The sequence below is a fragment of the Mustela erminea genome, chromosome 12, assembly GCF_009829155.1.
Source record: "Mustela erminea isolate mMusErm1 chromosome 12, mMusErm1.Pri, whole genome shotgun sequence".
Taxonomy (NCBI): domain Eukaryota; kingdom Metazoa; phylum Chordata; class Mammalia; order Carnivora; family Mustelidae; genus Mustela; species Mustela erminea.
Genome location: NC_045625.1, coordinates 35,876,570 through 35,899,797, shown reverse-complemented (window position 1 = coordinate 35,899,797; position 23,228 = coordinate 35,876,570). Strand labels below are relative to the sequence as shown.

The 23,228-nt window shown below is 40.4% G+C and overlaps 1 protein-coding gene across 4 annotated transcripts in view; it reads left to right on the top strand.

The window, feature by feature from the left end:
• The window catches only part of RUSC2 (RUN and SH3 domain containing 2), a 70,631-nt gene that overhangs the window by 5,794 nt on the left and 41,609 nt on the right, over positions 1-23,228 (top strand). The gene's annotated exons all lie outside the window — the stretch shown is intronic.

The window sequence follows — 23,228 nt, the reverse complement described above, 5'->3', positions numbered from 1 at the left end:
AATGTCTATTTATGTTGTCACATATTGCAGGTTTTGACATCTTAACTATATTAAGTCTTAACAATCCATGAACACAGGTTATCTTTTCATTTATTTGTGTTTTCATTTCATAGTTTTTAGTGTCCAAGTCTTTTACCTCTTTGGTTAAGCTTATTCCTGAGTATTTTGTTCTTTTTGATGTTATTGTAAATGAAATTGTTCTCTTAATTTTCTTTTCATATTTTTCTTTGCTGGTGTATGGAAATACAACAGATTTTTATGTCCTGCAACTCTGCTGGATTAATTTATTAGTTCTAACAGTTTTGTGGGGTATTTTTAGGGTTTTTTACTTGTAAGATCAGGTTGTCTGCAAACAGAGACTCAGATGCCTTTTATTTCTTTTTCTTGCCTATGGACTAGAAAGGGGTTTGATAATTTGGTATGCAAGTCCTTAACAGACTCTGAGAACAAAATTGCATTTTAGCCTAGTATATTAATTAGTGTTCATAGTGAATCATTAATAAAAAGTTGAAAAAAAAAAGTTATAACCTATATATTGTATGTGAAACAAAGTATATAAATAAGAATGTAACTTTATTTTTTAAAGGATTTTATTTATTTGTTTGAGAGAGCGGGAGCGGGAGCGGGGAGCGAGCGGGGGCTGGGGGAGGAGCAGAGAGAGAGGGACAAGGGGTCTGCTCTGAGCATGGAGCCTGGTACAGGACTCCATCTGATGAGCCTGAGATGATCTGAGCCGAAATCTAGAGTCAGGCACTTAACCAACTGACTCACCCAGATGCCCCAGTAAAAGTGTACTTTCTTTTTTTTAAGATTTCATTTCTTTTTTTTTTTTTTTTTTTAAAGATTTTATTTATTTCTTAGAGATAGCTAGAGAGAGGGAGAAACAGGCTTCCTGCTGAGTAGGGAGCCCGATTTGGGGGCTGGATCCCAGAACCCTTAGACCATGACCTGAACTGAAGGCAGATGCCCAACGACTGAGCCACCCAAGTACCCCTAAAAGTGTACTTTTAAAGGAATTTACCAAGGGGCACCTGGGTGGCTTAGCTGTTAAGCCGCTGCCTTTGGCTCAGATCATGATTCTTGGGTCCTGGAATCTAGTCAAGACCAACATCGGGTTCCCTGTTACATGGAAAGTCCGCTTCTCCCTCTCCCACTCCCCCTGCTTGTATTCCCTCTCTCGCTCTCTGTCAAATAAATAAAATCTTTAAAAAGAAAAAAAGGGGGGCACCTGGGTGACTCAGTGGGTTAAGGCCTCTGCTTTCGGCTCAGGTCATGATCCCAGGGTCCTGGGATCGAGCCCCGCATCGGGCTCTCTGCTCGGCAGGGAGCCTGCTTCCTCCTCTCTCTCTGCCTGCCTCTCTGCATACTTGTGATCTCTGTCTGTCAAATGAATAAATAAAATCTTAAAAAAAAGGGGGGGGGAGGGAATTTACCAAAATGCCTAAAATTTTTTTAAAAATTTTGATGCTTCAGGAAGAAATCCTCTGTTCTCTAGAATTCTTGGTTTAGTAGGATAGTCTTTTTTTTCTTCCAGGAAGTTAAGACATTGAGCTTTGAAATAATCTGCTGTGTTTTTTATTTGTGTGAGGTCCTATAGTCAAAGACAGTGTATTGATAACTGGATAGAGAGGAAAACAGGGCCAGCCAACTTCTGGTTACACTTTAGTTATCTTAGGATCCAAAGTCTATACTTAACTTGCTTATCTTAGTATCCTAAAATCTATATTTAACTTGTTTATCTGTTTTTATACTTTTGTACTTTCTTTTCTTATACAGCTCTTTTTAAAAAGAAAATGTAGCCTTATATTTAGTGTACTCAGAGAGAAATGGAAAATTATTTTTATCCTTGCTCAGGTAAAGAGAACAGGAGAGCAGAGTATTCCTAACATCAAAATAGATAGGGTTCAGGTAACCCTAAGGAAAAAAGCAAAAACTCGAGAAAGATCTACTGCTGATCCCATTCATTATGGAGTTCTCTTACAAAATATTATTTACTTGTTTTTTAAAGCGTTGTATTCTATTTAGGGATACAGGCACCTGGGTGGCTCAGTTGGTTAAGCCTCTGTCTTTGGTTCAGGTCATGATTTGGGGTCCTGGTATCAAGCCCCACTTCGGGCTTTCTGCTCAGTAGGGAGTCTGCTTCTCCCTCTCCCCACTGCTTGTGCGTTCTCTCTCTTTCTCTCAAATAAATAATCTTAAAAAAAAAAAAAAAAAGATACAGCTGCATAGCTAGAGTTTTTCTGTAAGGCTAATCTTTTCCTTTCAATATCCTCCAAAGCATAATGATTTCAACTTTTTTTTTTTAAAGATTTTTAAAAATTTATTTATTCATGAGAGAGAGAGGAAGAGGCAGAGGGAGAAGCAGACTCCCTGCTGAGTAGGGAGCTCGATGCGGGGCTGGATCCCAGGACCTGGGATCATGACCTGAGCCCAAGGCAGACGCTTAACCAACTGAGCCACCCAGGTGCCCCTGATTTAAACTTTTCTGTCTCACTTATTATATATTGCTGTATAACAAACCACCCCAAAACTTAGTGGCTTAAAACAGTGATTATGCCTCACAATTTGGTGAGTTGGCTAGGTGGGTTTTTTGCAGTTCCAAAGAGGAGTTCTAGAAATGTTTATATATATATTTGATACATATATAATTTTTTAATTTTTATTTTAAGTAGGCTCCACACCCAACATGGGGCATGAACTCAAGATCCTGGGATCAACAGTTACATACTCTACTAACTGAGCCAGCCAGGTGCCCCCAACTTTTTTTTTTTTTTTAACATACATACTTTTTAAAATTTTTATAGGAGCTCTAGATTTTTTTTTTAATGTAGGCTCCACACCCATCATGGAGCCTGGTGAAGGTGTTGAATTCACAACCCTGATATCAACACCCAAGCCGAGATCAGGAGTTGGATGCCTAAGCAACTGAGCCACCCAGGCATCCCAGGAGTTCTAGAAATATTTTGTATAGGAGCACTACTGTAATGAAGTAAGTCTTTCAAAGTGACTACTTTGAAGCTTACCTCTTGGTTGTAAAAGAGCTAGTCTACTTCTTTAAAATATTATTCTCTTTTCTTTACACTTAAAGTTAACTTCTTAGATAATGTAGTGTTTATTTTGGTTTATAGGCTGGTTTATGTAAAGTGTTTTGCTTGACATCAACACAGCAACCTACAACATCATTAGTTTATTCATCCCTAATGGCAGTGATCAGAGAAGGGAGGAGGCCTGGAAGCAGAACCACGTGCCTGATTATGCATTTGTGAGTCCTTTCTACCAACCAAGTGGTAGTAATAGATAGTTAACAAAGGTCATTGATCTCATGAGAACAAAAGACAGCTATGGCTTTGTGTCAGTTGGGAAGATCTGTAGTAGAGAATCTCAAACTTCTTTTAGAGGGACTTCTTTGTTCAAGTTTATTCCACAAGAAAGCGGACACAAAAAGATAAAATCCGAGCTGTTTTGGTTGACAACAGGCAAGGAGTTGGGGAAATAGAGTCTAACCTAGTCATCTCTCCCTCCTTTCCTCTTCATCTCCTTCATCTCCCTGTCTCACAGCCCCATGAGGGAGCTCTGTAAAGCACAGTTTGAAAGCCACTGACAAAGATGTTTCTCCTGCTGAGTCATGATTCCAAAGTAGAAAGAGGTTCACATAAATGATTGAATTTGAGATCCCGTCTTCAGTTGACTACCCACTAGTAGCCAGTCATGGTTTGAAAAAAATATAACTGAAATGTGTTTTGCAAAAATATAACCAAGTGATTCCCAAATTCCTATGTAAAACTGATAGCCTTGGGACACCTGGGAAGCTAAGTTCGTTAAGTATCTGCCTTCAGGGCCCCTGGGGGGCTCAGTGGGTTAAAGCCTCTGCCTTCGGCTCAGGTCATGATCCCAGGGTCCTGGGATCGAGCCCCGCATCAGGCTCTCTGCTCAGCGAGGAACCTGCTTCCCCCCACCCCCCCCCCCCGCCCCACCACCCCCCCCCCCCCGCCATAAGCCTCTCTGCCTACTTGTGATCTCTGTCAAATAAATAAATAAAATCTTTAAAAAAAAGAAAAAAAGGTATCTGCCTTCAGCTCAGGGAATTGTGTGCTCTCTCTCCCTCTTGCTTTCCCTCTCTCTCTTTCAAATAAATAAAATCTTAAAATTTGATAGTCTTAATTTAACAAACTTCATGGAACTAGGCATGAATTACAGATACCTTTTGCCCTTTCATCTAAGACCTGTGCTAATTTGTTGACCCTTTTTAGCCCAGAGCCAAGAAGAATTTTTCTACCCATACATTTGGTTTATAGTAAATAAAAGGTTTTGTCTTTAGACTATTTTATAATAATGTATATGCTTTAAAAATGTGTACGTTCAACATTGAGGAGCTCTGTACCTCCTTCCTTTTGAGTACCCTTGGCCTCTGCCCAATTTCCTCTAGACATGTGCTTTTCAAACTTGAGGGTGCATAAAAATCACCTAGATCACCCCTGAAATTCTGATTCAATAAGTCTGGCTTGGAGCCCAAGTATTTGCCTTTCTTTTTCTTTTTCATTTTCTTTTCTTTTCTTGTTAAGATTTTATTTATTTGTCAGAGAGAGAGCACAAGCAGAGGGAGAAGCAGGCTCTCTGTGGAGCAAGGAGCCCAGTATAGGATTCCATCCCAGAACCCTGGGATCATGACCTGAGCCACCAGGTGTCACAGTATTTACCTTTCTTTTTTTTTTTTTTTTCAAGATTTTATTTATTTATTTGACAGACAGAGATCACAAGTAGGCAGAGAGAGAGAGAGAGAGGAGGAAGCAGACTCCCCACTGAGCAGAGAGCCCAATGCGGGGCTCGATCCCAGGATCCTGAGATCATGACCTGAGCCAGAGGCAGAGGCTTTAACCCACTGAGCCACACAGGAACCCCAGTATTTACCTTTCTAATAAATTCCCAGATGAAGATGATCCTACTGCTCCAATGACCACACTTTGAGCAGAACTACTATTAGATCTATACTCTGATCTCTGCCTTTTAATCAGTGGTTTTCAGAGTTGATCAATATAAAAACTTTCATTAGAGGGTAGGAGGTGCAGGGGGAGAGCCCCATGTACAGGACCCAAGAATTGAAGGCAAAAGTGCTACTGTCTAAGAGTGTTATTTGGAGCATATAATTTCCACACTGGATTTTATTCCTTTAGAGAGAAGGATTATAAATATCTCACTCATTCAAGATTAAGGGATTGTGGAGAATCATTCTAAGGAAATGCTATTAGCTGCCCAGACTTTAACCTAGAAAATATTTAAACAAGTGTCTTTTTATGGAGAAAGGTGAAATGAAAGGTACTATGACATTTTCTCTTTGAAACTTAAAGCAAAATTTGGGTATTTTTGTTTAAAGATATTTTCTGGAAAATATTTTGCATTTTTTTCTTTTTTATTTATCAGAGAGAGAGGTGGGGAGAGAGTAAGCACAGGCAGACGGAGTAGCAGGCAGAGGCAGAGGGAGAAGCAGGCTCCCTGCTGAGCAAGGAGCCCGACGTGGGACTCGATCCCAGGATGCTGGGATCATGACCTGAGCCGAAGGCAGCTGCTTAACCAACTGAGCCACCCAGGTGTCCCATTTTTTTCTTTTTTAATAATGGTGTTTCTTTTTCTTTTTTTAAGATTTTATTTATTTATTTGACAGAGATCACAAGTAGGCAGAGAGGCAGGCAGAGAAAGAGAGGGAAGCAGGCTCCCTGCTGAGCAGAGAGCCCAATGTGGGGCTTGAACCTAGGACCCTGAGATCATGACCTGAGCTGAAGGCAGAGGCTTAACCCACTGAGCCACCCAGGCACCCCCTGTATTTTTTTTTTCTTATTATAGATGAATATGCTCACTGTGGATAATCTAAAAAATAAAGACAAGTATAAAATGAAAATATACTACTGAATAGTTCTGACAGCCACATTTTTTAAATTGAGATATAATTGACATACAACATTTGATTTAGTTTCAAGTACACAACATAATGATTCAATATTTCCATAAATTGCAAATGACCACCACAAAAAGTCTAGGTAACAACCATCACCATACATAGTTAGAAAAAATTTTTTCTTGTGATGAGAACTTTTAAGATTTACTCTCTTAGCAACTTTTGAATATGCAGTATAGTATTAACTATAGTCTCCATGCTGTATATTATATCCCCAGGTCCTTTCTCTTATAACTGGAAATCTATACCTTTTTACTCCCTTACCCATTTCTCGCTCCCTCTGACAGTGACCAGTCTGTTCTCTGAATCTAAGAGCTTGGTTTTTTTGTTTTGTTTAGATTTTGCATGTAAATGAAATCATATGGTATTATCTTTCTCTGTTTGACTTATTTCACTAAGCATAGTGCTCTCGAGGTCCACCCATGTTGTCACGATTGGCAAAATTCCTTCTTTCTTAATGGCTGAATAATAAGAGGAACTTTCTATATTTGTTCTGACTGAAGGCTGTCTTTACCCTCACCCACAGAAATATTTCTTTTACTCCTTTAAGAATCTACTCATATGGGGCGCCTGGGTGGCTCAGTGGGTTAAAGCCTCTGACTTTGGCTCAGGTCATGATCCCAGGGTCCTGGGATCGAGCCCCACATCAGGCTCTCTGCTCAGCAGGGAGCCTGCTTCCTCCTCTCTCTCTCTCTCTCTGCCTGCCTCTCTGCCTACTTGTGATCTCTGTCTGTCAAATAAATAAATAAAATCTTTAAAAAAAAAAAAAAAAAAGAATCTACTCATATGACATCCTTTCTGAAACCTTTCCTAATCACCCCTTGCAAACTTAGGTATGATTTCCACTGTGCTGCCATTGGCCTTGTCTGGGGCTCCATTATAACAGTTAACACCTAATGGTAAACTCTGAGTCCAGGAATAGTCTTTGAATCCAGGATCTCTCAAGATTTCTAAGAGATCCTGCTCTCATCCAGTTTTTGATTTAAAAAAAAAAATGTTTTTAAGTAGTCTGTATACCCAACATGGGGCTCAAACTCACAACCTTGAGATCAAGAGTCACATGCTCTACCAAGTGAACCAGCCAGGTGCCCCTAGTTTTTGAAGTTCTTTGTATATTAAAAATGACAGGGGCACCTGGGTGGTTCTGTAGTTAAATGTCCAACTCTTGGTCTCAGCTCAGATCATGATCTTAGGGTCATGATTTCAGGCCTCACAAATTTTTTTTAAAAAATGACTGAAATCCAAAAGAGGATTATAATAATTTTGGCATATTTTAAATATTTACATAAACAAACTCTGTGTAGGATAAGAATCACATGATCATTTCAATAGATGCAGAAAAGCCGTTTGACAACTTCATGATAAAAACACTCAACAGGGGCACCTGGGTGGTTCAGTGGGTTAAGCCTCTGCCTTCAGCTCAGGTCATGATCTCAGGGTCATGACCTCTCTTCCCCCTCTCTCCCTGCCTGCCTCTCTGCCTACTTGTGATCTCTGTCAAATAAATAAATAAAATCTTTAAAACAAAACAAAACAAAACAAAACAAAACAAACACTCAACAAACCAGGAATAGAAGAGAACACCCTCAGGCTGATAAAGGGCATCTACAAAAAAACCCACACCAGCTTTGTACTTAATGGAAAAAGACAACTAAAAGCTTTCTTCTTCTCTTCTTTTTTAAAAGATTTTATGTATTTATTAGAGAAAGAATATGAGAGGGGAGAGGGTCAGAGGAAGAAGCAGACTCCCCACTGAGCAGGGAGCCCGATGCCAGACTCAATCCTGAGACTCCAGGATCATGACATGAGCTCTGAAGGCAGTTGCTTAACCAACTGAGCCACCCAGGCACCTAACTAAAAGCTTTATGAGATCAGGAACAGGAGAAGGATATCTGTTCTTGCCATTTCAACATTATACTGGTTTTAGCCAGCACATTTAAGGAAAAAAAAAAAAAAAAGAACTAAAAGGTATCCAGATTACAAAGGAAAAAGTAGAACTATTCTGTTAGCGAATGACATGATCTTGTATATAGAAAGTCCTAAAGAATCCACAAAAAAACTATTTTAACTAATAAATGAGTTCAGTAAGACTATAGGATATAAAATCAATGGGTATAGGGTTTCTTTTAGAGGTGATGAAAATACTGCAAAATTAGATTGTGGTGATGGTTGCACAACCCTGTAAATACACTAAACCCCACTGATTGTACATTTTAAAAATGTACAGTAAAGCTATTTTGCTTTATGTATAAATACCTAATTTGCACATAAAATTCATTTGTATATAAGGATAAAAGGCTAAGTTTGAGGCCCTGTGTGAATGTCAGACTTGAGCCAAAGATCTTTCTGTTCCCTAGGGACATATACTCATGTCCCGAACATAATGTCTGACAAATAATATAAGCTCAATAAATATTTGTGTGATGAATGAATTATGGTAACTGAACTAACTTAAAGCCTAGTTCAGCAAATCTATATTCCTAAGGTTTTTTTGCTTTTACCAAAGATCCATGATATTAACATCCACAGAAATTCTAGCCTGGCCCCAGGATAAGTTTGGTTTTAGCCCTATAAAACAAGTTTTTTTTTTTTTAAGATTATATTTATTTATTTGACAGACAGAGATCACAAGTAGGCAGAGAGGCAGACAGAGAGAGAAAGGGAAGCAGGCTTCCCGCTGAGCAGAGAACCTGATGGGGGGCTCCATCCCAGGACCCTGGGACCATGACCCGAGCTGAAGGCAGAGGCTTTAACCCAGTGAGCCACCCAGCTGCCCCTAAAACAAGTTTTAAAGAAGATAGAATGGTCAGTTAATACTGGTAGGCCAGATAAAGACCTTATAAAAAGAAGATCTATAAATTAAGCTGGCATTCAGTGAAGGGGAAGTAGGAATTTTTAAAAAATACTTAAAAACAAAAATAAAACAGTAGTAATAAAATAAATTTAAATCACATGTAATCCCATCTGCCTATCTTTTCTGTTTACATGCATATATAAAGTTTGTAGGGATGTAATTATAACATAAAATTATTTTGTACTCTACTTTCTTTTAACTAACATTATTTCCTAAGCATTTTTCCATGTTGCTGTTGAGGCCCTATAGTTTATGACATAGTGTATTCCATTCACTTGCTGCAGCACCCTCAGTGGTAGCCCTTTAATTTCATTCACATAACCATTCTCTTAAAAATATATTCATCTAGGGGTGCCTGGGTGGCTCATGATCTGCCTTCGGCTCAGATCATGATCTCGGGAGTCCTGGGATCGAGCCCCGTGTTGAGCCTGCTTCCCTTCTTCTCTCTCTGCCTGCCTCTCTGCCTACTTGTGATCTCTGTCTGTCAGATAAATAAATAAAATCTTTAAAAAATATATATATATACATCTAGGGCCGCCTGGGTGGCTCAGTCATTAAGTGTCTGTTTTTGGCTCAGGTAATGATTCCAGATCGAGCCCCGCATCAAGCTCCCTGCTTGGCGGGAAGCCTGCTTCTCCCTCTCTCACTCCCTCTGCTTGTGTTCCCTCTCTCTCTATGTCTCTATCAAATAAATAAATAAAATCTTTTTAAAAAATATTTATTTATATATATAATACATATATATAAATATATACATATGTATATATTTATTTATCTAGTAAAACCCTTACTTACCCTGAAAGAACATAATCCTTCACCTTACTCTTTCATACTCAAACAGCCTCACATTGCCGGAGAAAATTGTACAACCCAGCAAATTTAATATCACCTTAAATTCATCATCACCAAACTTACAGTGACCAGCAATCTTACTAGATTTTTCTAACAAAGTTGTTCCTCCATTCTTTGTAACAAATATTTTATACCTTCACTACCTTCTGCAGCTCCTGACCCTCCTTTTTTTCCCTCCATGCACTCTGTTGATGACTTTGACTTATGCACTTCGAAAGAGAAAAGAAGTCTTAGAGTATGAACTCTCTCACTTTCTACTATCAATCTGCGGATGTGTCTGCAGCCATCCTCTCTTCACTAACTGGAATGGGGGAGATACCCCAGCTCTCAGCAAAGGCCGATTCTTCCTGGTTCACTGGATTGCATATCCTCCTTCATTATTTTTTAAGCTACTGTAGTACCCTGAAATATTTGCAGTTGATTATCTGCCCACTGAAACCAGATTTTATTTAGGAGAGTTTGCCTTCCTTCCTCTCTGCTGGCCTCTGAAGTTAACATAGCTGGATGTAATGGTTGAGATGGTGATAGCCATCTGTTCACCTAATAGAGTATCTGAAAGACATGCTAAGGCTCTGAACTAACTATCCCTGTAGTAACTCTACCTCTGGTCTTCTTGATAGATATGATTAATAAATTTACTCTATTGTTTAAGCTGCTTTGAGATTGTTTTTTATGTCCATTCAGCACAGGGTATCACACCTAAATGATACACTTTTTAAGCTACCCCAAATAAATCTGTATCCTGAGTAAAAACAGTGTGATTGCTATACAGATGGAACTTCAAGGCAATTCCCTAATGCCACCCAACTCCTACCCACACCTTTTGATCTGTTTGCTAATCCCAAATTCAAACTATATAGCAATTTTGGAGCTACTACTGCTTCTCAGGATATTGCTTATCATTTAATCCCAACCTTTTCTAAATATTCAACATCAGTGGGGAGGAAATTAGGGAAAAGAAAGGAAAGGGAAGAAGGAAGGAAGCAGGGCAGACAAGTATATTTCCCAGAACTGAAGAACATTGAGTCTCCAAATTAAAAGGGCGCAGTGTGTGCTACTACAGCAATAGAAATAACCTACCCAAGGGTACCTCATCATCAAAATTTGGAACACTGGAGGTAATGGAGAAATCCAAAACTCTTCTTGAAAAAGTTATATACAAATATCAGGAATCAGAATGGCATTGGGCTGAACAATAATGGAATCTAATTAGCAAGCAATGGAGCAATGCTTTCAAATTTCTGAGAAGAATTGATTTTTTTCTTTTTCTTCTTCTTTTTTTTTTTTTTAAGTAAGCTCCATGCCCAGTGTGGAGCCCAACATGGAGCTTGAACTCACGATCCCAAGATCAAGCTGAGATCAGGAGTTGGACGTTTAACTGACTGAGCCATCCATGTGCCCCAGAGAATTTATTTCTAGCCTAGGACTTTACACACAACCAAATTACCATCTGTGAAAGTTTTTGTATATGTGTGAAAGTTTATATATTGTCAGATACTCATTTCCAAAATGTTCCTTCTGTGTATCATTTTTTAGGATGCTACTAAAGAATATATGCTCCAGCAAAATAAGAGAGCAAACAAGAAAAAAAAAAATACGGGATCTAGAACCTAGGGCAACTAATATAAGAGAGAGGCAAAGGAAATTCCTAGGATGCCGATAAAGGGAAGCCCAGTATGATAGTGGTGTCATAAACACAGAAAAGAGTCCCTTCAGAATGCATCAGGAGAATAGAAAGTTCCGGGAGGGGGACGCCTGGGTGGCTCAGTGGGTAAAGCCTCTGCCTTCTGCTCAGGTCATGATCCCCAAGTCCTGGGATGGAGCCCCGAATCTCCCTCTCTGCTCAGCAGGGAGCCTGCTTCCCCCGCCCTCTCTCTGCCTACTTGTGATCTCTGTCTGTCAAATAAATAAACAAAATTTAAAAAAAAAAAAAAAAAGAAAGAAAGAAAGTTAGTTCCAGGAGGATCTTCTAGAGGAAAAAACAACAACAAAAACTGTATTTGACATTGAGAGGAATTTTTTTGAGAGGGATTTTTACTGTTCTGCTAGACAGTTTGGGAAGAATTAGGGGCAAATGTATGGAAAACTAAACCAAAAGAGAGACAAGTATTATAAATTATATAGTAATAGTGAGGGTCCACAGGCTACCAAGTCACAGTAAACACTGGATATTAATCTAACTAGAAATTGTGAGGAAAGTGGGTGTAAAATTGCTGAGTTTTTGTCTTATACGAGGAAGTAAAAAGAGAATGTTTACCAAGAAACTAAAGGAATGCCTGGGTGGCTCAGTCCTGAGCACCTGCCTTTGGCTCAGGTCATGATTCCCAGAGTCCTGAGATCAAGTCCCGAGGCTCCTTGCTTGGTGGGGAGCCTGCTTGTCCCTCCCTGAAGCTTCCCCTGCTTGTGCTTGCTCTCTCTTTCTATGAAAAATAAATAAAATCTTCAAAAAAAAAAAAAAGTTAAGGGCGCCTGGGTGGCTCAGTGGGTTAAGCCGCTACCTTCGGCTCAGGTCATGATGGGTCCTGGGATCGAGGCCCGCATCGGGCTCTCTGCTCAGCAGGGAGCCTGCTTCCCTCTCTCTCTCTCTGCCTGCCTCTGTCTGCTTGTGATCTCTCTCTGTCAAATAAATAAATAAAATCTTTAAAAAAAAAAAAAAAGTTAAAACCAAGAAACTAAATAAGCACATTATTTATAAACATAGACATAAATGCCCACTGAGACAGCTAAAAGATTTGAAAGTAGTGGTCTCAAGAATGACACAGAGATGGGAAGGTTGGGGCTGAAGATTGTTATTTTTCATTATAAATGTGATAAAACTATTTAGCTTTGTAAGCATGTGCATTTATCAGTTTTAATAAAATAAATACTAATTTTTTAGAAGTCCTTTGACCACACATCATTCTCTTGGTACTGTCCTATTTCTCTACTCTAATTCTTCACTGTAACAGCCAACCTTCATTGACCATCTATGCTATTGCCACTACTCCATTTTTCATTTTTTTAAAGAAATTTTATTTTATTTATTTATTTGACATAGAGAGGGAGAGACACAGTGAGAACTGGAACACAAGCAGGGGGAGTGGGAGAGGGAGAAGCAGGCCTCCCGCCGAGCAGGGAGCCCGATGCAGGGCTCCATCCCAGGACCCTGGAATCATGACCTGAGCTGAAGGAAGATGTTCAACAACGGAGCTACCCAGGTACCTCTCTCTCTCTCTCTCTCTCTTTTTTTATTTTTTTAAAGAGAATGCGTGCACAGGGTTTGGGGGGGGGGGTGGTAGGCAGAGGGAGAGGGAAAGAGAGAATCTCAAAAGCAGGCTCCATGCCCAGCACAGAGCCCAATATGGGTCTCAGTCTCACAACCCTGAGATCAATACCTGACCCAAAATCAAGAGTCAGATGCTTAACCAACCAAGCCACCCAAGTAACCCCTCCATTTACTTTTGAACCCTCTTCTAACTTCATTTCCTACCACTCCCATGAAATGATTTATGTCAAGATCACCAGTGAACTCCAGGTTGTCAAATACAATGAACACTTTCAGCCACAGTGACTTCCTTTCAGTTTTTCTAAGATACCATCCATTTTGTTCCTTGGGGCCTTTCACACATGTCATTCCCTCCACCTGGAATTTTTTCCCCCCACTTCTTACCTTTTAACTTCCTTTCAACTCATCTTTTAAGGATCACCTTAAACATCATTTCACCAGAGATGCCTTCCCTGACCTCTTCACCAGTGCCTTAATTAGTCTTAATCAAGTCCTCTTAATACTCTGTACTTCTTTTCATGAGATTTATCACACTTGGTAATTATATTTTTATTTGTGTGATTGTCTGTCTTCCTTTATTAGCTTGTAAGCTCAGTGAGGGCAGGGGTAATATCTCTTGTTCACCATTGTATTCCTAGCAATAGTCTCAATTCCTGGCCCATGTAATCTTTATCCAAAGATTGAATATAGTTCTTGAAAATGGTTTTGAAGGAAGACCTAGAATTAGAGTAATAGTTGTAGGAATTAGAAGAGAGGATAGACCAGAAAGACGTTTAACACAGAAGCTATAGGACTTGAGGAGAGTCACTTGGTGTACATGTCTAAAAATAATTAGATCTTTTAAGGAGACTCTTGTCAGTCCATACACCATGTTTGGCTGACTCTGAGCAGTTCAGGTGGTCCAGGGCCTGAATTCACTGTGTTCACTGGTTAGGAAATTCTTGATTCACAGATAAGTTGCAAACTCACTCTAACCTTCTTTCTTTGTATTCCTTTGGGATGTTTCCTGGGACAGAACCACTTTACAACTTAGGAAATAAAGAATAGAGTCAAAAGAAAGAATAGAGTCAAAGAAAGGTTGAAGAATTTAGGATGGTATGCCTATTGAAAAGAAAAACGTGGGTATGAATGTGGCAAGGTTTCTGTTGTAAATTAGTAAACTGAACAGTAGAACAGTCTCGAAAAGGCAATAGGAGGTACTGGGTTCAAGAAGAGATTCCTGGTTAACATTTATTATAGTTGCCATTTACCAAGCCCTCAGTAAATATCAGTCACTGTACAAGATATTTTCTGTATCTTCTTTCCTTTTTTTAATTTTATTTATTTATTTGACAGAGACATACCAAGAGAGGGAACACAACCAGGGGGAGTGGGAGAGGGAGAAGCAGGCTTCCCATTGAGCAGGAAGCCTGATGTAAGGCTCTATCCCAGGACCCTGGGATCATGACTAAGATGAAGGCAGGCCAATGCTTAACCACTGAGCCATCCAGGTGGCCCCTGTATCTTGTTTCTCAATCCCACTGCCACCCTATAAGAGAGATACTCACATTTTATAGGGTGAAGAAACACAGGCTGAGGAGGATCCAATAACTTGCCCCTCGCTACAGAATTAGTTCTTAAGAACAGGATTACCTGCTGACATTTTAATAACTCTGTTGACCAGAAGGAAAAGAAATGAATGGCTTCTAGCTGGAAATCAAGGTTCTATTTCTTCACTGTAAATAGATAGTAACTTGTTAGCTGAAGTGAGTTCCTATGTTTAAGTAAAAGTGTGTGAAGTAAACAGGGACTGAACTCCAACAAAATGAATGTCAGTAAAATGCCAGCAGATTATATTGATATATAATTGCAGATTATATTGATAGATTCTAGTGACACCTTCAAAGACCGGAATTTTCAGTTCAAATACAGATCATTTCAGTTGCCAAGTCAGTGTAAACTGATCCCTGATTAACAAATATGTTCGTTGGCCTCCCTGCACAGAACTGGCTTTTATGAATTAGCTATCTTTCCTTTGAATGTAGCATATTCCAGAGGCCTACTTTATAGTTTATATGGTCATAGTTACTCAATTATTTGTTCAGTCTCCCCAGGTGAACTATAAGCTCCAGGAAGGAAGGCACCGGGTCTGTTCTGTTCACATATTGCAGCACTTCACAGGTATTCAGTCAGTGTTTATTGACTGATTCAATCCAGTCCTTGTGCAAGACTTTGGCATCTGAGGTTCTTCAAGCCAATAGCAAATTCCTCCATACATCTGCCTAAAGTAGGGAAGGAAGCCCTTCCAAAGCCCTGTTGGTGTGCTTCTAGGTCAGGCTATTAGATTTCCCAGACCCAGCCTCTTCTGAGTGAGCCCCAAAGACTTGATTCTATTTGGGCTCTGGTTTTGGCAGTAGGGCTTGTCCTTGTTCTGAGATTTTTAACTACAAACAGATCAGGCTATTTCCAGGAGAACTCAGTGGGTCCACACTTGAGGGGCAGTGGGAGTTCAGTTACTGCTTTCCTTGCTGGAACCTCCCTATCTCTGCCCAGAGATGTCTCCAGTATAAGCTGGCCAGTCAGGAAATTCCAAACCCTTTTCCTGAAACTCTAAATAGCTTGAGGAATCTCTCCAGCTGGAGTTGGAAAAGCTCCCAGCAGAGAGAGCTGGGTCTTACGTAACTTTATAGACTGCCCATTTTTAGGAAAAAACAAACTGTTCCTCAGCTAGTGTTGGACTCTCTGAGACACATCCTGCATTCCTTCCTAGATGCTCAGCAGCCCCACTGGGGGCAGCTCATAGAACAGAGTTGAAGACCAGTGAGGTTAAGTGGGGAGAGATGAAGAAAGAGGAGGGGGTGTGGTCTGTCGTTGTGGCTGGAACATACAGTTCTGGTTCTCTTGCTTCAGCTCCTGCTAGCAGTAGAGAGAGTGCCCATCTGGGTGTGAGGGTAACTCCCGGAGAGGAATTATACCTAGGCATACTTGCCCTGCACATTCCAGAAGGCAGCCTGCCGCTATACTTGCTTAATCCTCTCAGTACCTCACACCCCAAAAAGATCTAGAACTAGTGTGTAAATATGACTACCACTGTAATGACCAAATTCTGCTCTAAAAAAAAAATTTCTACCCATTTCTTGATTGGATTATTTGTTCTTTGGGTGTTGAGTTTAGTTTGGTGAACTCCTTAGTTAAAGTCACTGAACACTATAAGGCACATATAAGGCTCTATAGTAGGTTAAGTGACTACTGAGATGAGCAAGACAGTCTCTATCCTTAACATGCAACCAAGGAGGAAAGAGGAAATGTATATGCTAGTTATACACTTCTTTGCTTTATAGTTCTTTTTACTTCATGTGATTCTTATGTTCTTAACTCTTACAAAGGTAACCATCAAGTTTATGTCTACCTGTGAACAATGTCCTAGGTAATTCAAGCTAAAGAAAAATACAAGAAAACTTCCCCTCTTCAGACGTGACCAGTTATTTTACCAAATTACTCATGAAAGAGGCAGGCACAAGTTTTAAGAATATTCTCACCTTAGTTGTTTTTATTTCCATAATTTTTTCAAGCTAATGTGAGGCATTTTAGAACTGTGAATATAACCTAAATCTTTCAAAATAAGATAGCTTTCTCAATGAATTGTAATTTGCCCTAGAACATGCCTGTAGTTTTTGCTTCTTCCCTGAAATAGGTATTGGGCATTTCATAAGTACTTGTTGATAAACGTGTCTGTTCTCTTTTGGGCTGTAAATGGGTGGTCCTTCATGTCTCCTATGATGATATGGTCCAGGAGGCCCAGACCTTCCAGCCTATAAGGATCCTAATTGGCCTAAAAGATTCATCAACCCATTTACTGCTAGAAAAGTCATTTACTGCTATCAAACTACTGATAAAAAGAACTAAATGTGTGTATTTTTTTAATTAAAATTAGCTTACACCATGAATTGTACCTTATAAACTACATTATTAAAAAACTATATCATGCATAGGGGAAGGCAAGGAAAAATAAGACAAAATCAGAGAGGGAGACAAACCATAGGAGACTCTTAGCTATAGGAAACAAACTGAGGGTTGTGGAGGAGATGTCGGTGGGGTGATGGCATAACTGGTTGATGGGCATTAAGGAGGGCACCAGATAGAATGAGCGCTGAGTATTATATAAAGCTGATGAATAGGGACGCCTGGGTGGCTCAGTTGGTTAAGCAGCTGCCTTCGGCTCAGGTCATGATCCCAGGGTCCTGGGATCGAGTCCCACATTGGGCTCCTTGCTCGGCAGGGAGCCTGCTTCTCCCTCTGCCTCTGCCTGCCTCTTTGTCTGCCTGTGCTCGCTTGCTCTCTCTCCCTCTGTCTCTTACAAATAAATAAATAAAATCTTTAAAAAAAAAAAATTAAAATTAAAAAAAAAAAGCTGATGAATATGTATATAGTTTTGTCTCAATACTATTCTAAATAATATTTTTTATTGCTTTGTAGTCTGTTCCATTATGGACTACCTCATAATTTAACCAATACATTAATGAAAGAGAATTTAGAGTATCTTTTAAATTTTTGCTTCTATAAATGGTACTTCAGTGAACATCCTTATGTATATATCTTCATGTACTTTTCTCATGTTATTTCTTTTAGATTTATTTCCTAGAAGTAGACTAAAGAGAATACTTATTTCAAATTCTGTTACGTGTTGCTTAGCTACCCTCTTTGAGAATTTCATTCATTCATTCAAAGGGAAGTAGAATTTTAGTTGGAAAACATTATACCCAGCTGAATATCAGGCTTCTATTAATTTGAAAGAGAGAGAATAGATGTTTTATTGGCAACTAACAACCTGGGGCTTGGGAAGGTGGGAACTACAATTCAGCCAAATTGATTACAAAGTAATGTTGATTTTTACACAAAGATACACATATACCACTATTGAAAAGTGATGTATTTGGCAACTAGGCAGAGATTTAACATAGTATGTTAGTTCAGATAAGGCCCCAGCTTAAATGTAAATATAGCTGTATTGATGTGACCTGAATCACTATCAGACAAAATTGTCATGCTTGTAATTTTAAGCACCTTGTCATTCATTAATATTCAGACCATAAGAAATTACTGGCCAGGATCCCTGGCTGCCTTATTCAGAGGACCATGAGACTCTTGGTCTTGGGGTTGTAAGTTTAAGCCCCATATTGGGTATAGACATTACTTAAAATATTTTAAGAAAAAGAAAAGAACAGACCAACAGATTGCTGCTTTTAGAACAAAATCTAAACAAGACCCAAATAAAAACATTTGCTGATTGTTGTTCTCCACGAAGGATATTAGTAGTGTATGACAGTGGAAAAAGCAAGGGCTTTGGAGTGAGTCTAACAAGAATTCCAAGCCCAACTCCCCTACTTTCTAGCTCTGTGATCTTGGATAAAGTTATCTCAACAAGAGCTTTAGTTTCCTCAACTGCAGAGAAGAGATAATAATAGCTACTTTGTTGGGGCACCTGGGTGGCTTAGTCTGTTAAGCATCCGCCTTTGGCTTAGGTCATGATCTCAGGGTCCTGGAGTTGATTGGGCTCCCTGCTCACAGGGAGCCTGCTTCTCCCTCTCCTCCCGGCTCATGCTTTCTCTCTTGCTCGCTGTCTCTCTGTCTCTCAAATAAGTAAATGAAATCTTTAGGAAAAAAATAAATAATAATAGCTACTTTGCAGGCTCATTGTGAAGATTAGATATAAGTATTAGTCTTTAGCTGTAAGTCACTTACTTCTTTCTAATCCATGGTTTGTGGAGAGGTAAAACTCCCAATATTCCTGACCCTGTGTACGCTGTTCTTAGGTTGCCTCTATAGCAGTTAGAGCCAGTTTTATAAAACCTGTGTTTGTGGGCACCTGGGTGGCTCAGTGGGTTAAGCCTCTGCCTTTGGTTCGGGTCATGATCTCAGGGTTTTGGGGATGAGGCCTGCATCGGGCTCTCTGCTCAGCAGGAAGCCTGCTTCCTCCTCTCTCTCTGCCTGCCTCTCTGCCTACTTGTGACCTCTCTCTCTGTGTCAAATAAATAAATATAAGAAATCTTGGGGGGGGGGGAGACACAAACCTGTGTTTGTGATAGAGCGTAGATTCACAGTCAGCCCTAAGTTGTTGCTCAAAATGAACTATTCCCTCCCTGCCACCATACCTCTCATCCATATTTACCATGCCCAAACCCTTCTGACTGTTCATAGTTTCCTTGCTGTCCACAACCATACCACATACAGAAGTAGAAGGGATGGGGAGAAGAGAGAGACTTGGGACCTGAGCCAATTCAAGTGTGGGTTTGGAACCTGGGAGCAGGGGGAAAACTAACAAACAAATAACAAAGGCCTTGCAGAGGCATGGTATAGTATTTTAAGCAGAAATAGAAAGATAAGACTGTAAGACTGTTTATGGCTTAGTCTGCACTCCAGAATGATAATGCAATATGCTAAATTCCACAGATGTTTTTTAAGTGCTTTATATGAGGGGAATTAGCACGTCTGTTAGCTCCAATACAAATAACCCTAGAATTCTTCCTTCACATTCTTCAGTGGCTCCTTAGAGGGGAGTTTACTCCGAAAGCCCCGCAGGAAGAGGAAAGAGGATCTCTAGGCAGGCCCAGCAGAGGCAGAATTCTAAGATCCAAACCTTGATTAGAGGGGCCTTTAAGGTCTAGAGTCAGCAAACTATGGCCCACGCCAGGGTGATTTAATAGTGGTCCACAAACTGAAAATGGTTTGTACATTTTAAAGAGTTGTTAAACACACACACACACACACACACACACACAAACAGCCCATGAAGCCTAAATATTTCCTCTTTGGCCCTTTACATATTTACCTATTGAGTGTGCTGTAAGGAGGGTGGGTCTGACAAGAGGCTGCAGGATATCAGAACATCTCTTTTGAATCGCCAGTGTAGACACTTGCAGAAAAAGAGGTGTCAGCATCAGTGAATAATAGATTTCTGTTTCTCTTCTCCATGAACTCTGGAGACCCGGCAAACTAACCCCATAGTGAGGGATTGCTGGGCTAGAAAGAGTGAAGGCTTGTGTTGGGTGTAGAACACAGTGTTGCCTTTGTTCTAACAGAGCAGTGGAATACATCCTTTCATTAACGTTGCTTTCTCAGGCCTTTAGGCTAAATCCAGTTGGTAAGTCCTGCTGCTAAATGCTGTATCAATAGGATACAAGCCTCAGATCAGTGGCCTGGGCTCAGGGGTTAGGGAGAATTAGATGTGTAGATGGAGCAAGTTGGTGAGTGGAGGTGTTCTTTCTGCTTGCATGTTTTTACTTTCTTTGTTACACATTAGTGGAAAGTAATACCTTATGTCTAGGTAAGCAGATTTCTAACTATTTCAGCTGTTCCTCAAACCAGAAGGCCTGAGGAAAGGAACTGTACTTCCCAACACGACCCCCATGACCTAGAAGGAAAAACCTGAAAGGCCAGGGCTCCTATATGCATGAATGACAATTATATTTCTAGAATACTTTGGTGCTCAGGGCCCCTGAGTGGCTGGCATCTGCCTTTGGCTCAAGTCATGTTCCCAGGGTCCTGGGATTAAGCAGGCTCCCTGCTTAGCGGGGAGCCAGTTTCTCCCTCTCCCTTTGCTGTTCCCCCTGCTTGTGCTCTCTCTCTCTCTCTCTTTTTCTCTCTCTCTGTCAAATAAATAAAATCTTTAAAAAAAAAAAAACCTTTGGTCCAAAAAATTTACAGCATTCACATTTATTGCTACTTACTGTTTTAATTTTTCAAATATTTTTCCTTGCTACAACACTAGAAGATGAATACGGTTAGCTCCTTTACCTTTGAGAGGACAGGTACCCTGCCCCCAGATGACCAAAAAATCAGAAAAAGCCAAGAATGAAAGCAGTGTTCCTGTCCTTGGGCATCCTGCCACTATCCTAGGCATGGGTAGCTTTCAGATGGAACTGAGAGCAAATCCTGTATCTCTAGTGATCAGATCTGGTTGTTTCTGAGGCTGCATTGTTGTTCTGATGACCAGGTAGATTAAGCCTTGAATAACAGGAAAAAAATGTATTGAATGAGTGGCTCACCAGCCTACCTTCTTGCCAGCACCCTGGCTCCTGAAGATAATGATTGTTGTATCACTGATGATGATTATGAGTCAGACACAGGCAAGAAGATGATGGAGTCACTGTTACTGTGCATTTGGCTGCTTGGCTTCTTTCTTTGCATTCAGCATTCCTACCTGATGTGTGGTACATTTTTATCATTCCACAGCAGTCTGCTGTGCACATGGCCCCTTAGTAGGTTATTTACATCAGCTGTCCAGCTGTCAGCCTTTTCGCATCCCTGTCTGCCTAATAGGACAAGATGAAATCTGTGTTAGAAGCTGCCTTCCAGGGAGACAAGTGGGATAGCCACAGAGAGCCAGAGACTGTAGTCAAACTGCAAGGTCCCTGAGACCCCAGTCTGTAGGCCTTGAGGGATAAAGAAGCCTTTAGGAAAGATGTTCTGGGCATTGGCTCCAGGCCAGAAAGATGAGGGCTGGTTTCTTGGTGCTTCTATCCTGTTGTGCCATGTGTAGGAAGAGCTCTGGCCAAATAAATTTTCAAGGGATTTGATTTACCTGCTAAAAAATCTACACAAATCAGTTAAAGACAAGCCTAACCATTCTTTGTTTCAGATATATTTTTCTTAAAATGTCAGCACTAATCTGGGACTTGTAACTGATAAGGCTGAGCTTCTGGTTAGTTGAGTCACAGTCTTTTCTTGATTTATTCAGATGGTTTGAGTGCAGCTAGTTTGTATCGTGTGTATATATGTACACCCTTCCAAAATAGTGTATTAGGTCCCTTGGATGGGGCCTACCTGGCTCCAGAGAATGCAATGAAGAACACTTCTCAGTCGAAGTCCTCCTAGTCCCAGAGATTTAGGACCAGACAGCTGGACATGGTGACAGCTCTGTTTGCTTCCTTTCCCCTTCCCTGTCTCTGTGGACTCTGAACTGTTTTCAACAAGGCTTGCTTCCCTCAGAATTCAGTTTAGCATCCTGGAGAAGCCTGAGGCCAGTCTTGTAGCAGGAAGCTGTCCTAGATTTGGGCAGTAACCAGTAGAACTTGATACTGACGCCAGAGTGTAAAAATAAACACCTCCTACAGTGCTGTCTTAATCCATTGGCATCAGAGTTGCTATTATTAACCCATAGGCCTCATAGGCAGCTGTGATGGGCAGACAACAGCCTGGACAAACCTATCTTGCCAGCTTGGGATCAGACTGTTTCTTTTCTACATCTACTGGGATCTGATCTGGGGCCCTTGGAGAAGCACCATCAGTCTGGGAGCATGCCCCACAACAGGTAATACTAGAGATGGATTAGTATCTTTGGTTTAGGAGAGTCTTGGGCTCCCAGGGCCAGCCTAACAGTCTAGAGTATAATCGGCACAGGCTGACTGATTCATTCCTAGTGCAGGGGAGGGAAAAAAGAAACAGGACTCTTTCCATTTCCTTTGGATCTTTTTAAGACTTTTTGCCTACCAGTTCTCTGGACCTGGAGGCTTTAGGTTTTCTGGGAAATTGGAAAAGAAGAGAGGAAAAGATTCCAGTGATCATCTGCCAAAAATACAATAATAATGGTGACCGTGATAGAGCGCTTACCCTTTACGTGCAGTATCTTATTTAATTCTACCTCAAGCCTTTGAAGGAAGACATGACAATTTTACAAATGAGGAAGCTGAAGTTTGGTGAAGTTGAGTAACTTCCCAAAGTCCATAGCTAGCAACCAGTGAGTTACACTTGAATCCAGACCTAATAACACCAAAATCCATGTTCTAAATCATTAGAGAACCTAGGTTCCTGAATACTCAGGATTCAGGCCAGACCCTAGTCACCTGCTTTTAAAATTTAAGTATGCATCAATTACTCTCCTTTTAGTCTTTTTTTTTTTTTAAGATTTTTATTTATTTATTTGACAGAAAGAGAGGGGAAGCCCCACCCAGCAGAGAGCCTGATGTGGGACTCGATCCCAGGACCCTGAGATCATGACCTGACGTGAAGGCAGAGGTTTAACCCACTGAGCCACCCAGGCGCGCCTCTCCTTTTAGTCTTAAAACTAAAGCAAATACAGTATCTGATACACAGAAATGGTCTTTGCCACCACCTGCTAATGAGGCAGCCCCAGTGCTCTCACCAAGCATGGCGAACTGGACTCAGACTTTCTTTTATTTTTTATTTTTAAGATTTTATTTCTTTATTTCACAGAGAGAGAGATCACAAGTAGACAGAGAGGCAGGCAGAGAGAGAGGGAGAAGCAGGCTCCCCGCTGAGCAAAGAGCCCGATGCAGGGCCTGATCTCACGGCCCCAAGATCATGACCTG